The 17,090-nt window shown below is 31.3% G+C and overlaps 1 protein-coding gene across 2 annotated transcripts in view; it reads right to left on the bottom strand.

Annotated features, from left to right (window-relative positions):
* Positions 1 to 16,676, bottom strand: part of LOC119075735 (netrin receptor unc-5) — a 75,858-nt gene extending 59,182 nt beyond the window's left edge. For both annotated transcript variants that reach the window (XM_037182287.1, XM_037182279.1), the window contains exon 1: positions 15,914 to 16,676. The gene's annotated coding sequence lies outside the window, so the exon portion shown is untranslated. The remainder of the gene's footprint in view (positions 1 to 15,913) is intronic.
* Positions 16,677 to 17,090: the final 414 nt, after the last annotated feature.

Consider the following 17,090-nt stretch of genomic DNA (forward strand, 5'->3'; position numbering starts at 1 on the left):
ATGTTTCACAAATTTTTATGATTTTATATGCCTTGCCCTTGCATATTTAAATTGAAAAAGTTTTTTCTTTTAAATACATTTGATGAGATGAGTGGCCCGAGCACAACCAACTTTATTTTCAAAATGAACTAACCAACTAAAAGAGCATGATGAAACTTAAGACAAAAAAAATTTCATTTGACAGAAAGTCATAAATAATAAAAATGTTAATATATTTATGGATATTACATGTATTGTAGATAATATTCAAAATTTATGTTCTAATGAATTAATGTGGCAAAAAGATAATAAGCAAAAAACGGATAGTGAGACAAAAAAGAAGAACTGAAAAGGAATTTCTTGAAATTATTCTCTTTGATGGCAAAGTTTTTTGTTTTGATTTATCTTTGTTTGCGTTTTTTGTGTGCGTTATTTCTTTATTAATTATAGTCCTTAGTCTTAGTGGAAACCTACGACAGAAAAAAAACATTTTTTTTACTCGAAATGAGTCATAAATTCTGATTTCACGATGTTTTGTTGATTTGTTTTGAAATGAATTTATGTGTTTGATGATTAACATATTCACCTTTACGGGACACAGTATATTTAAGTTATAAAATTTCATTGATTTTAAAAATGAAAAGCAGTAAAAATACAAACAAAATATTTTGGCACATAAAAAGTATCTTTCAACAGGAAATCTGGTACCTTTCACAGTCGACAAGTATATCAGTAACAGCATTGCTATAGGATCTATTACTTTATTTGATCGAAGAACTTTCAAAAGATTGATCAAATCTTTTACTTCATTTTTGGAACAATATTTTTTCTATAAGACCGCGTTAGTCTGTGCTTTTCGTTTATGCCTGAGGTCGTTATTGATAACCGACGATAAAAGATTTGTTATTCCGTGAGTGCAGGATCCGCATATTTGTTACAAAATCTTGTACTTCATTTGTTCTATTAAGCTTCTATTCCAAAGAACATGGTTAGAGTTCATCATTTGTTTTGGTCAGTGTTGTCCATAACAGATTTATTATTTATCGTATGTGTAAGTTACAAAGTCGTACAAAGAAAAATATCAAAGATTAAAAATCACGATCGTCAAATTTTTATCGCAAATCACTATATACGCATTACAGTTGTAGGTCTAGACGTTGCAGCCACTCACGCACTCCAGGTGTCACTTCATTTAATTCTCTAATATTGTCTGAAAATGCCCTCAGAGTACATTCAGACTTTGGGCCTCACAGTCACAACCCGGATCGTTCGCCAGGCCATAACAGATTACCGGCCGGTTCCCAAAAGTCCACTTGAATTACATTCGAAATTTCTACTTTCCAATCTTTAATCAATCCAACAGAAGCGGATTCATTTCAACCTTTGAATGCATTGCCCCGACAAATTACAAGGTTTATAATCTGTCTCGTAAAGATTTATAATGTTTATCAGAAAAATATGTTTTTTTTTCTAATGTCGATAAGGTCAACTACCGCTGTACACTATTCGTAAATTTGATTAATGTCTTCAGATAACAATCGAAATATTAAATTCAAATTCGAAAAACTAAAAAACAGAAATTTCTGAATTAGAAACAGTTTTCGAGGGAATTATTCAATCAACTAGAAAGCAGGAACGGATCCAAATTTGTACTGCGAAGATACAGATTGGCAACGTATTCCCATTCCGATTAAACTAGTACACACGATTTATACTTGAAGATATTTAAAAAAAAAGATAAATTAAAAGAAGCACTTAACTTTGCAAGCAATCTCCCGCAGAGCTGAAATGGCTTAATGTACTTATTAAATGCAAAAAGCGTATACCAGCCAACTAATTCTTGATAATTATCATATTCGCATGATTAAAATAATTAATGCTTTTTCGCATATTTTCCCTTATCTTTCGAACATCATCTCATATTTTGACTGGATGTAATTAATTTTTTTGTTCAAAATCTGTTTTCCCCCTTTTCATTATCTCCATACACCATCACACAATTCACTAAATTGCCGACTCACTTTTCTGCAAACATGCCTCGCATATCATATCAATTCCCCATGTCTTCGGTGAATAATATTTTTCCATTGATATGAAATTTCTGATGCGGCGGTAAATTAAACACGATGAAAAAGTATTTATCAATATCAGTGCGGTAAACAGCAATACATAAATTAAGTACCTGCCTTTTCATTTATTTTTATATAAATATACAACAACAACTTTGTATCGTATCGAATCGTTTATTTTTCATTCACTTTGTTTTAATTACATTTGGTCGTGTTTTTTATATATAAATAAATATAAAAAAAGAAGAGAGAAATGTTGTTATCATAACACACACCATATACATGCAATACATTGGAAAATGCAAAATTTTTATTGCGAACCACGACAATTTTTGTTTTTCTATTTTACCACACATAATGTACACATTGTGTTCTCATATTCTGGTTGAGCATAGAGCCTAGTACTTTATTATTTATAGACGCAAGCCATCAACAAATAAATGGACGTAAACAACAGTTGAACCAAACTTATCTGATAAAACAATTGAACATGCAATGTTGAATGAATTTCAATTAAAAACAAGTTAATTGATACGCGCTGGTGTTTATTTTGTGTTTTTCTATATTTTGCTGTTAATTATATTTTATGCTTTGTAATGGAATTCGGTTTTATATTATTAATACGTTGACGATTTTGGCCTAGAAATGGAATGGACATTTTTTATTGTTTTATGGGAAAGCAACTCGAATCAATTAATTGGAATGGATCGCATCATTTGTGACAATAATTCAAATATTTTTTGTGTGGATTTATTGTAACCGTCCGTTACAAGTCAATTGTCTTGAAAACATAGTTCTGCCTTCATGTAAAGTATTTAGATAAATGTCTACAGATTTTTAGAAATAGCAAATTTATCGCGGTAAAGTTCCATCTACTACTTCATCTGTTAAAGGTATCGAACCTGTATTTAATAGAAAGTTTTCTACTTCATTTGAATAGATATAAGGTCTACTATATGTGATAACAAAGCAAAGCTCATTGCTTACTTTTATCCTCGCCGTTGTCGATAACATATGATTATGCCACTTCTGCATGCTGATTGCTAGTACTTATAACCTTTCATAGACGGAAGTCGTATCGCGTCATAATCATTAGAACTGTTACTTATCTCACTCAACCCATTTTTCAGCGTTTGGAACAAAATCTATAACTTTATGGTTTTAGCATAAATTTTGCGACATAAAGGACTAATAACAACTCTCTCAACCGCTTGATTTTACTAGCATTATCGAGAGGAGATGAAATTTTTATCAATTTTAAAAATTTATTAGACACAAGTTCTGTTTTATAAATTTCATTAGCACTTCATTTGAAATAGTCTTTGTCACACGTACAAAAAAGATATTCATATGGATTCATTCGTCAATTGAGCTCCCATCCCATAATATCGGTGCAGCAGGTCAGACTTGATGACATTAATTATCTTAGAACGATGTTGACGTACCACACGATCAAAGTGATGGTTCAAGTTGTTCTCGGTTAAATAATTGTTCGCGAGGGCAGTGATTATAAGACGCCGTAAGTATTCTTTCTCAGTCTCTTCAATTTTACGAACGTTACTTAATGGTACAAATAACTCAATTTTATGTACTTCGACTTCTTCATGCATTTTAAGCTTAGAATTGTTTTAGAATTTTGAACATACTTCACAGTGTGAAGTGAAATGTGTGTAAGTAGCCTACTATTAAAAGAGTCAATATATAAACATTGTAGGTTGGGTTTGGGCGATTCTAAAAAATACTAGAAAAACAAAAATCGATTTGAATCCGGGAATCATTCACAACTTGAATTTTACACGTTTTGTCTTTGCTTTAATCAAGCTATTTTTGGAAATCTAATCCTTCTTACAAGCAAAATCTAAATCGTTTGCTATATTGAATATAACAATCGATTCGTTACATCAGTTTGAAAAATTTCTTGACCTAATATTTTACTGGAAATGCTGTTTTAACGAACGCGCATTGTTCCACTGATAGATGAAACCTTTCAGCACACCGACCTATATCCCGTATTGAGACATTAATTACTAAACGTTTCACATCGACCGTAAAAGTTCATCTGCAAAAGACTTTTTATTCAAAATATTTTTATTTTGAAAATCATAAAAGAAAAATAATTAACGTCATAAAAACACACTCAAAAGATTAGGTAGGTTATATCGCCCACTCAATAATTAAAATGATGAATTATTACAGCTAAAAATGACAGATAGATTCGTATCATCAACGTGAACGTTTGAGATCGTGATCACGACACACATAAATTCTTCAAAACTCAAAACTAACAAGCCCATCATACCCATCATGAAAACGATAAAATATGGTTTCCAGTGTACACAAGATGAAAATTATTAAATTTAGACACATCAACTGTATGGTGTTATAGCGGTTTTTATTATTATTATATAAATTTTGCTGGATACTGTACATAGGACTATAGTCATAAAGTAAACAACAGTGTCATCTCATTTATAACCCCAAAGTATGGATAATTATTTATCATCGCACCCCAGGGCACTGTTTTCACTCCACAAATTGTGCCAATTTGCTAGAAGTTAAAAGCAATTAATTTCAAACAATAAATTTATCATCAACTTGTAAACGGGGAATGCCCTCCAGTCCCTGTTACTGGATGGTACCTTACACTTTATACAATATTAATTGTTTAAATTTAGGATTTTGTTCGATGTTGGTGTGTTGGCTAATACGGACGGTTTTTCGAAATATTCTGACTTGAATGTCTTCGAACACATGTATAGCGATACAATACAAACACTATACTACCCCCAATTAATCAATTGAAAATCCCATGTTTTTACTTGTTAATTAAAACCAATTATATTTTCATTATTGTTGTTACGAACTGGAAATGTATATAAAATAACGATGTGGACGATTGAAGGGACTGATGGAACATTTTAAGAATGAAATGCCAAAAGCATAACAACAAGAAGTCGTACAATTTAAACCAATTAGATTGTAATTGCTATATTTAACTTCAATTAATTAAAATTATGTTTTTGTTTTGTTGTGTATAGTTGTTCCAGCGCTTCTTTTTTTTTTTATTATTTAATTTTGTCAAACTGGCCTGTCTTCTTTTATCATTTAATTATCAATTTTATTATATGTTTTTCGTGTCATTCTTGTTATTATTTAACTTTCACATGCACTTTTATCCATTAATTTATGCATCGTGTGTACATTCGTGTAATATCCTACCATCTAATTTATATTTGATAATATAATACGTGTCAAATGACACCCGTGTTGTAATAACACCGTTGTTATTAGTGTCAATATTACCAACTATTAATTTGGTATTTTCTCTGTTTTATGATTTTTTTTTTCATTTAATCTTCTGTTTACATTGTACATATTTGACATGCAAACACATAACATACATCATAAATCAAATAGAAAAATCGATGGCTCGTTTGCTCATTATCGTGATTTTTTTTTTGTATTTGTGAAATGTGAGGATGATGAGAGCTTGCAATTTGTTTGATATAAATAAGCGACATCAACGTTTTAACGACATTGTGATGGTGTCAGGAGATAGGCAACGTGCATATATACGTAATAACTACTGTTAGGGATTTCATTTTTTTTTCGTTTGCTAAAATAATGTCCACCCACGTCTATGGTGTTCATGTTCAATTTGAAGCTGTTTGATTAAATGCAATCTTCTCAAATTGATGGAACAATAATCGTACTTTATTACTCCGTCATCGCCGGAATATAAAACGAAGACTTATTTTTGGTTGAGCCGTTCAAAATAAGATAATTTAGCAATAATGTTTGTTTTAGGTGTATAATGAATAATCGTTTAAAAAGAAATCGATTGAGAGACAGACAAAGTTTCCTCAAGGAGACAAAGACAAACTTAATCTTCGATAAATGCCATAGAGTAGTTAAATGCAGAAAGGGGACGGGTCACATTAGCGAATTATAAGAAAATTGAATATCAAATTTTCTAACATTTTCTTTAGAGATACACTTTATGTGGAACATAAATGTGATTATCAATCAAGAAGAAAAATAGAAAAATGTCGAAACAAGTAAAAATACGAATTTCATTTTTCTTATAATTCGCTACTAAAACACATTCCCTGTATGTATTTAGCTAATTTTATAACAATTATATCTATTAGTTCTTTTGCTTCAAGTATCTCTTGTTGTTTTATATCAAATCTGTAACTTCTTTAGACTTCATTTTATGCTATATAAGAGAACATTGGCCTAAGAATAAATAATTTCACTTCCTTTCAATCTTCCGAGAAATTCTCTACACCGAGTTACTGACTTAAAAAGAACGACTAACCGATCTCACATTTTACGAAATGTTTCGCTACCTAAGTTGGTTGATCTAGAAATGTTATTAAAACGAAAATGTATTTAAATTTACATGCAAAGTATCAGGTTACGTTACAGTGAACTAAGAGTTTTCTAAATTGTGAAAAAGGTTCACATTTGCAAATGTGAGAAAATGTACAAAACTTGAAGTTAATTCATGCCAATGCCATTAGAGTATACAATAGCATTTTACATATTCTTCGTATTTATTATACATAAAGACTTTATTCACCGCTTTTCTGGATAAATACGTATTCAAGTCATTCAGAAGTACGTTATACAACGAGTATAGAAGAACCATTTTTACCTTCCTGTGTCACTCTGAGTTTTTTTTTTTAAATAAAAAGGTGAAACCCTCATTCGTGAACCGTGTGATGACCTTATTAAGAAAGACTGTTAATGCATCTCGCAACTCGCATCTCGCATCTAAACCGCCGATTTCCACTTTGCACTTTTGCAACATGGTTTTCTTTCTTCGGAATATTGCAAATTAAACGATCTCTACCAATTTATTTTTTAATTTAATATCTGTAGGTTCTGTTTTGACGTTATTACAAAAAATAATTACTTTTGAAATGCAACTTGCAATGCCGGCAATTAAGTTTTTAATATTCTTAGAAATGTGGTGGTAATTTAACTGGTTCGTTTGGCATTAAGTACTCTCAACAGTAAGTTGTATTGAATGACGTTTTTTTAAAAACTAGTATTAAGTTTATAACAGTGATTTTACTGTCAAATCGCTGACCAGAACAAAATAGGAACTGAGCAATATAATGTTTACAGTCGATAAATTATCACCGATTCTATCACACAAGGATACAAAAAAAAACCTCACCTTCTATCAAGTCCACATAATCGTTATTGACCGAACCATAATATATAAAATCCATAACTAAATGGACGTACTAAAAATGTGTTGATAGGCAATTTGTTATTTCAGATAATGTTCAATTTATATCGTTTTTATTGTGGAATTTTGAATTTAAATTGTGAGAAGAGAAATGTTGGTTCATGCGATGAACGTGTGTTTTATGATTCGGTTAACTCCTCTGTGCATAACATATTAACGTTTATAAACGAGGAGGTTCAATATAGAAGAAAATCATATTTTATTTACAACATGTATTGATTTAGACCCGTGTTTGTTTCTTTATTCCGAAACAATGTGTTTCGTTCCTCTCTTTTTTTTGTACTTCGTCTTCTTTATTTTTTACCTTCACAAGAGGCAAATAAGAAAATTCAAATTATAAATGGTGGTACTTATATCTCTATAATTACATATTTATTTTAACTCTGTGTTTTCAAGTGTTTTAAACGATGTTATGTTTCCAAACATATATTTTAATGTAGCGCGAGATTGTTTAAAGGGGGGGCTCTATCACTCGCTGGTTTTCTTTATGTTGTAAATGTTCCTTGTGTGACTTTCGGTAATATTTTTTTACATATATTATATTTAGACCATGGGAAGCTACAGTTAGTAGTTGGAGTATATAGTAAGTTTGGCTATAATACAACGGGTTTATTTATTATTATGGCTTTTAAGTATAATAATTATACTGTTTTTTTTTCTGTACTTATGTCTTATAGGCTAATTAACATGACTATTAAATTGTAGATGTTAATTTAAATATTAAGTCTTCAACTAAAATAAAATGTGGCTTGTTTCACAAACTATAAGTTTTGGGAAATAATTGAGCAACACGAAGAAAGGAATATACGCTTTTAGCTCAAAAGGTAAAACAATTGTTTCCTTCATAGTCTTATATTCATTCAACGAAATAGAACGAAATAGAAATACAGTTGTTGTTTAGTCAGTCATCTTTGTATCGAAGTTAACTTCAACTGAGCCCACCAGGTAAATTAATATTTTTCTTAGGTGTAGTGTGATACGAGGCAATTGAACTGTAGCCTGAGCGAAGTGAGGGCGACAAGGGAAAGTGCCTAAGATCTAGCGTCCACATATATATACAACTTTTCATACAAAGGTACTAAATGACGAGGAAAGTTCTGTAATTTTGTTTCAAGGCATGAAAACTTTATTTTCTCCACCTAAAAATCATGAGAAAATGATTTTTTTCTGACGATCATCCGAATGAGATTTCTAGTTAGAAACGTTCAGTACTTTCTCTCCCTTAGCCCTTAGGAGACGTGTTGTTTTAATACAACAATTTCAAAAAATTTTGTACTGAAATACAACAAAAATGCAACAAACACTTTTGGTCTACCGTTAGTAATCATAGAGTTAGGGCGAAAATACAACTTTTCTCACTTGAACTGTCACTTTGTTTACAGATTGAGCTATATGACTACATGCGCAACCATACTCAGTTTACTCACATCCCTAAGCTTAATCCACACTTAATTTCGTTTACTCACCGTTTACGTTACAACTATGATAGGAGCGGTTTTCATTATTTTGTTTTTCAAAACGGTGAGTAAACGGAGTGAAGATCATAATAATCTTTATACGGCTCAGTACTTGATCGTTTGTGATGAATATGAATGTAATTTGGAATATGTCTCGGAATACATACTTGCTGGTACATGCGAACTTCAATACAAAAATGATCACCGCTCACTGTACTTGATTTCACAACTTTGCGTCAAATGTTCAGTAATCAAGTCGTAATTTACGCAAAATTATTTACACAGCGCTCTCTGTCACATAAAACCGACGACAGATACGTGTTCTATTCATGTTAATTTTACACAAATCTTAACTCACTGTGAATTGTTATGATAATAAATTGTATATACAAGTCATTCATTCTGTTCAACGCTCGCTTGTTCATTCATTCGCATCAATTTGCAATTTAAATAAATATTGACATGGTTCGTCTTATTATGAGAGGACATTAAGCCTTATTAATAACCCCATTACGTTTCATATAATATAAAAGTTTTGTGAAATAATAAGAAGCCACAAAAAGAAAATCAAAATATAAACTCAATTTCATGGTAACTTCTTCTCACCATGCTTTACGAACCCATGAAATTAAAATCCGGATAATCTGAATTAAATTCCTCTTATCAGACGAATTAAATGAAACTCCACTCAATATAGTTTCGTTGTTTCGCAATTTCCTAAAAACCACTTGTCCCCCCGCATGGTCGAATATAGAAAGCTTAACTGATGTACGCATACACACAATCCATATAGAATGTAGCATCACTCAACAAAAAAAAAACTCTTTTCAAACGACAAGAAATAGCAAAGCCGATTTTGATATCATGCATTTAATGGTGTCATTATAAATTTCGTTTAATTCATTTTTTATGACATGTGGGCTAACAAGTTGCATGAAATGTTAAATCCATCAAGAACAATTACCCAAAACGACATTCACTCATTATGGCATAGCCAGAGAACTCTATAATAGAGAGTGCACATTATAAACCTTCATGTTCATAATATGTCTTCGTATCAACTGCTAGTCTGGTATATATATACGAAATTTGTTTGATGCATTGTTCGGGAGGATTGTTATACGGTGCAGAATGGAAAATGGAAATATATTACCTCTATTTGAGTTCTTCAGACCTAAACAAATGTATTACGTACTCAAATTACAATATTCTATTCAATACACCACAATGGGGCCCTATAAAGTACTAGTTTCTCTCGCAATATGACAAAGAATAATACCACATGTAGATGTTTTGTGTGAGAAACAGCAGTGTAAAAAGCTATAGAACTTATACAGAAAATCTCTAGCTGAAGCGGAAGGGTAGTTGGAGTAATTTACTAGGTAGTTGCATAATACATAGTATACATTGTTAGAAGGGTTTTCAGCTTAGTGAAATATCACCACCTACTGAGAACTGCTTTTAGCAGAGCGAAAAAAAAATGCGAGGAATAAAGAATAATTCTGTACATTCAAGTGGATGTGAATACCACTGCAAGACCGTAAAACTTTTTTTTTCTGCGTTATCGCTTGTGATTTATTTAATCTGAAAATGGTAGAGCAAGTGACTATACTAACATTGTTCCATTAATGGTATTTTCCTAAACCAAAAATCCTCGTGCCAGCTTTTGTGTGAACCGACAAAAAAAAGCGATCAAAAACCATTTCACATTTCGGAAAATGTTTTACCCGTTCATAAAATGGCAAAGTAGAAATTATTAGGCTGACCTAGCATTAAAAATACCTTTTAACATTTTGTGTGTGGCGACGTAATTTATAGACCACAAAGTCTTTGTTTTTTTTTCTTCGATATTTATATTTCACTACATCTGACAATATTCTTTCGTCTATCTTGATATTAGCGGTATGCGGCTATGTGCAATGAACGTACTTCAATAATCATGTTCTCAGCAATAATATTGCTGAAGCCTATATTGCATGTTGCATGCTGTACATTGTGGAACAGGTTTTATCAGTTTTATTTCCACTCAATAAATGCAAGAAATGCATCATTGACTTGGACTTATTATACAGCCAACAGCTCACATTACTACTTAATACACAGCAACACAGAGCGTATAGAATGGATGGAGTTTTTGCTTTTGTTTTTTCTTCTATAATTTCGTTAAAATCTCTGACGTTGTCTATTTCAGTTTGTAAGTTCTTTTTCACTGAGTTAATTATTTTATTGTGGCATTGTCGTAAAGTATAATAACAGCTTATATATGGAAATGAGAAGAGAAAGACCGTTGATGTTGGAATATGTGTATAAAGTCGTTTTGAAATAGTTGACAGCTCAATACACCTACATTGAGTTGCGGGTATCAACAAATCTAGAGAAGCTCCAACATGCCATTGCTTAATAGACATTTCTGCTCTTCAATAAAATGTATCTTTTATTGAATTTATTCATTCAAAGAGAGAAAAAAAATACCAGTTAAAATGTCTTAAGTAATTTATATTTTTATTTTCTCCTAATCTGGCATAAATGCTATTATTTTGACAGTTAATTAAGTGAAAGAAAAGGTAAAAAATGCAGCCACGATTTCATGTGGTACTGTACGTGTGTACCTGTGTGTATCTAGTGTATTAATGGAAATATGAATATGGAAATCTGACAAGCGATATTTATTACATAGCTGTTTCGATATATATCTTATATGTGTGACACAAGAGGTTAATATTTTTGTTAAACGACTACAAGATTTTAATTACATAGTCAGTTCCAAACAAACTGTGATTTGTTTCTTCATTTCGCGCACAGTAACGTTACCCATAGCTTAAAATGTATATAAATAGTGTGCTCAACTTATAAGGACTGATTTTGATTAAGTTTTAGAAGGAAAATTTAATTAAGATGCTGCAACAGATGTTCATATACCTTGGTGTAAAGTGACAGGTCTCTTTATTATGAGTCTAATGGATAGAAAGCATCACGTTGACCAAAATGAATGGGAAGACTTCGTGATTTCTGCTTCTTTGATCTGCATTGCATTATAAAATGTGTGGAACCACCAAATGTGTAAGTTTAGACACCTAAAATCTTTCGTCCTGATTTTAAATCACAAAGAAAAATAATTGTAGCATGTCAGGCATAGGTCTCATAATTCTAATTGTAAGTTAAATAGGAATGGCTTAGTTGGGGGCGAGATGCAACGATATCACATAGTTATGTCTCGATCGCCCTAACGAAATCATTATATCTGGTACTTCTTTAGTTTGATGTAGTGTCTTTTACTTCATTTGTTTCAACACACATTTTATTATATAAGAGAACATTAGCTGCCGGTCACCACTCATACTTCCGTTGCTTTCGATAACAGATGATTAATAATGTAAGTTACTCCTGCAGATCCTTCAAAAAGTGTGTCCTGCCCCTTGGGCAAGTATTAATCGATCACACAGGCAGAAACTTTTGGAGTAATTAAAGCGTATACAGCCCTGAAGGAAAGCTTATCCTAAAATGTTTAGATAAAGACCACGTATCGAGTCGAAACGATCTGACACTTACGTGTGTACCAGGTCATCACGGTATCATTAGCAACAAAGAAGCTTACAGATTGGCCTGAGAAGGTAACGATAGCAAGTATACCGGACCACAACCAGCAAACGATCTTCCTTATAGTGTAACAATCTTTAGAAATGTGAACCCTCAACCAATTTCCTTCCGGAAAGAGGACAAAATATTTACTGAACTGCTCTAAAACAGCTCTTTGAAAATTTAACCATGGGACTAGAAAGTTTAGCAGGTTGCAGGAAATGTGGAGAAGCACCTGAAACACCAGCTATGACGTGTGACCGATTAACCGACGGATCACCGTTCCTAAAAATTCGTCGATAGATTGTTGATTCCATAATGGAACTTTAAGTTTTTTTTTATTTTAAATTAAAATTTGTTAAATTAAATTATTTTGGTTTTGGTTGGCCTATTATGGGCATTTTTCTACCTAAGTGTATGTTTGTAATATTACTTTTACTTGGAACCCAGTAAAGAAATTAATCTAAGTGCCTTTTCTGCCTTTTCTGCTACAATTCCACTTCCGCTACAAACAATTTGTAAAATTCTTCTAATTAGGTTCCAAACAAATATTTTTTTTATTTTTCTTCGGTGCAGAACATTATTATAAGATACTTTGCTTCGTATTATATGCCAAAAAAATGTTTAATTTTTGTTATAGAACACTTTGAACACGCAAAAAATCATGAAAATTCGAATCGGAATACACTCCGGAGTGTATTTCGTTTCGTCAATTCGTTTTTTTCGTTATTTTTTGGGTTTTCAAAATGGTTTATAAAAAAAAGTAAACATTTTTTTGGCATATAATACGAAGCAAAGTATCTTATAATAATGTTCTGCATCGAAGAAAAAAAAAAAAAAATTGTTTGGAACCTAATTGTAAGAAAGTAGTCTTGCAATTAACAGTACGTTTTTTCTCTGGATCCACTTCAAAGTTTCACCATTTTTTTGTCGGCTTGATTACCATTGTCGGAGGAGTGTGTATAAGCATATCTGAGATGGTTTTGTCGGCCAGATGAAACGTTTTAGATCTAAGTATATTCGATCAATCGATAATAGTGTTTGATACTACTAAAACGCAATCTTCCGCTAATTAATTGGTGAGGTAATAATTTTGTAATTATTAATTTTTCGTTAGCACATATGGTTTATCTTTATAGCTCGACGTTATGTTGTACGCGCTCTTTTTTCTTCTCTCCTAAAACCTTTCTGTATAAACATTTTTCCAGTCAACTATCAATCATCAGTAAATTGTAAAGTAAATCTGAATGTAATTTCATATTTTTTTCCTCTGATACACACAAAAACAGATGCAGTGCTATATTCAGCGAAATGAAAAAAAAAAGTTCTTTAGAGATCATTCCCATTTATCATTTTTATGAATATATTTTTTGAATAATTTTTAATGTAATGAATTTTTTCTTCGCTGTTTAAATAATCATGTTCGATACACTAACAGAAATTAAATTCATGTCCATAATCATCTTAAACATTGATTGATTATATTGGTTTTGTAATTGAATTATTTGAATTGGTTAATGTCAATAACATTAACAAAATATATTTTCAGTTTCATGTTTCTCGTATCTTGTTCGTCTTGTTCGTACAGTACTGATGTTTTATACAAACTAATAAGCTGGTAATTACAACCCAAGTTTTTTTTGCATCCTATCTACCTTCGGTTCAGTGATTTTTAAATAGAATGATCAAGACATATCAGTATATCAATGTCCAATTTATTTGCTAAAAAAAATCAGACAAATTTCATTGTCTGTTCAAGCAAAAAAAAAACTGGTGCCGACTAGTCGTTATAGATTTTCGTTACAAGTCTCACTAAATTAAAATTTCCCAAAAACAACTTAACGAAGAACTAAATACTGAAAACGTTGACTCTGTTAGAGTCATCGACTTTATTCGAATTCTATTGAAAACTGAATTATTATGAGAAGAAACTAATTTACGTAAATTTTACGTAAAACTATCAAGATAACACAATTTCAATATCACGGTCTCTCGTTCAACCGTTCTGTCCACATTTATATCAATATCATTTCAGTAGTCTTGCATTAAAATGATTGAATAGATTTTCTAAAGTACCTTTTACCTCGTATCATCACAATCGAAAGAAATGTGTAGACAAACTATCACACAAATCTCGCATTGAAATCTACAATCGGAGAGTCACTCGAGTGTTGTCCCCCCATTAAAAACGTGAAACGGTGCTACGTTTCGTTTAATAAGTGTTTTGCTCGTCCATCATTAAACGACTTAAAGTCATATATTAGCTGACTTATCGCCGATATCGTTAAATCATACAAACGTTACTTACATTTTAAATTAAAAATATTTTTACTACCAACTTTCTTATTCCCATTGCTTTGGTATATTTCTTTTTAAAAAGTTGATTGGGTGTACATGCAATACACGACTTACAAAAAAAGGCACATCAAATTGAAAATCGATGTAGATAAGTCGAAAGTGAAATGTTTTTTTTATTATTATTTTTACAGCAAGAGGAGCCTATGTGGATTTTCGTGGATCATGTGTTGAAGCCCTGTGAACATTATACCAAGATGACATGATGTAAAGGCATCCCATCACTGTCAGAGGGTTTTATTCAAAACAAAATTATGGGACAAAAACTAGGGAAGTTTTTTAAATGGTTTCGCTGGAAACATTTTCGATTCTTGTCGAAAAAGTATTCTGCACAGAGAATTTATGATTATTTTTTTTTGAATATTCTTCTATGTGCTCACATCGAGGACAATTATTCACATCAGAATTTTATTGCAAGTGATGTGAAGAGCTTCTCAAGTTTTTCATCTCTTTTTCAACTTTTTGTTAGTTCGTTAGTTGTCTACGTAACTTTGTCTCTACAATTTTAATGAAAATTGTTCATTTCTTACGGCAGAATAACTCAAATCTTTTATGAATGAAAACATGGTGAAAAGACACATTTATGGTTTGAGCAAATACACCGTCGCTAAGGTTACTTTTCGTCCTTTGTACGATTTAGTTAGATACTTTCGACAACATTCCTCAATGAAGGAAGTCAAAGTTTAAAAAGTAATTTTGTTTACAAAGCGGTTCGATTCGTTTCGTCGTCAACAAAATTCAGTCTCTTGTCCAAAATTTCCCCTCTTATTACATTGAATGGCCAGTTATTTATTTCTTTCCATTCCGCAAATTTACTTTTTTTTCCCCATTTCCCTAAAGTATATTTCAAAGAGCACTCGAAATATTTTTCCTTTGACTGATTTGAATATATCGCTCTGGTTCAATCGTATAAATATTTTGTGAAAAAAACGTTAATAAAAAAATGAATATTCCTCGTCGAAAAGTCCGATTGCATATGAATTACAAAATTCGGTTTTTTACTGAAACAAAAATTATTTTGATTTGGATATGCAAACATACACAAAAAAGGCATGATAAAATCAGTATAAATACATTCACGGAGAAACAGACATTGTAAATTCAATCCAACCGAAAAATCCAATCAAATATTTAAATTTTATATGAATTCCAAGTCATAACCATATATGACAGACAATATTAAATCTAATTATTATTATAATATTCAAACATACCAATAACAATTGTAATTTATTAAAATAATCCCTAATAATCCAAATTAATCCACAGCAATTTGATGCAATGTATCCAATAGAATGGTTGTGTATTTGGGTAATATGTTTAGCATGTATAGCATTCGAGAGTGAGATGTAATCCTTTAACTAAACACACAATTTCCGATTAATTTTCCAGAACACATAGCATGTATAACCAATGATTGTACTTCTTCCACTTTTATGTACATAAGTTATATTTACGTATGTGAATACACTAAATTTTCGCTACATGTTTTCACAGAAAAACGGAAAACTTTTTTCATTAAAACTTCGATATCACTGATTACCACATTTTTGAAAAATAATGAAGAATCATTAAACTCTTTATAGCTCTTTTGTAGATAATAAAAATTAATATAAAAAACTGTTGATAACTTTTTTAATTACTTACAAAAAAAAACTCTATATTTCTATTGTTATAATGTTGTATGAACGTGATCCATTCACTGCACTTTTGTCGGTTGCACTATTTTCAACGTAAATTCTTTTTAATCAATTTTCAAGTGCCATAAACACTTCGAGTATCAACGAAATTATGATTTCATATCTGGTGTGTAACGGTGAACGAAAATTTGGCACTTTATCAAGAATTAGTCATGTTTTCAATACACACGATATATTCTCTTCTTTTACAATGTGGATAGTTCAAAAAAAAGTTTTTGCCTTTATCGAATGAAACACACACACGACCTGTCCGTATTGTCTCTACGGCAGTTGAAAGTAAACTGAAAACGAAATCCAGCATATTCGATTATTTTCATACAAACATTGGATACTCTCTCTTTCCGAATTTCTTGCCGGCTCTGATTCTCCGTACTCTTTCTATTTTCTCTTCTCCGAAAATCGGAATTCATGTGTATTTTATAGCCGTTTTTCTTTAACAATACATACATGCACACGCATAATACGAGCTGGAAACACGTGCTACTCAGAATTTACAACGTAAACAATAATAAGAGAATGCGAGAGAGGCGGATATTTCATTCATTTCACTCGCGCTCTCCCGTTCAATAAGATTTTTGTTTTTATGTATACATTTTCATACACATGCACTATACGTATGGTGTTTATATTTGATTTTTATTTACTCTTGATGCTCTCGTATGCGGAATTATGAATGATTTACCACTTATGA

This window comes from Bradysia coprophila, chromosome III (genome assembly GCF_014529535.1).
Source record: "Bradysia coprophila strain Holo2 chromosome III, BU_Bcop_v1, whole genome shotgun sequence".
NCBI lineage: Eukaryota > Metazoa > Arthropoda > Insecta > Diptera > Sciaridae > Bradysia > Bradysia coprophila.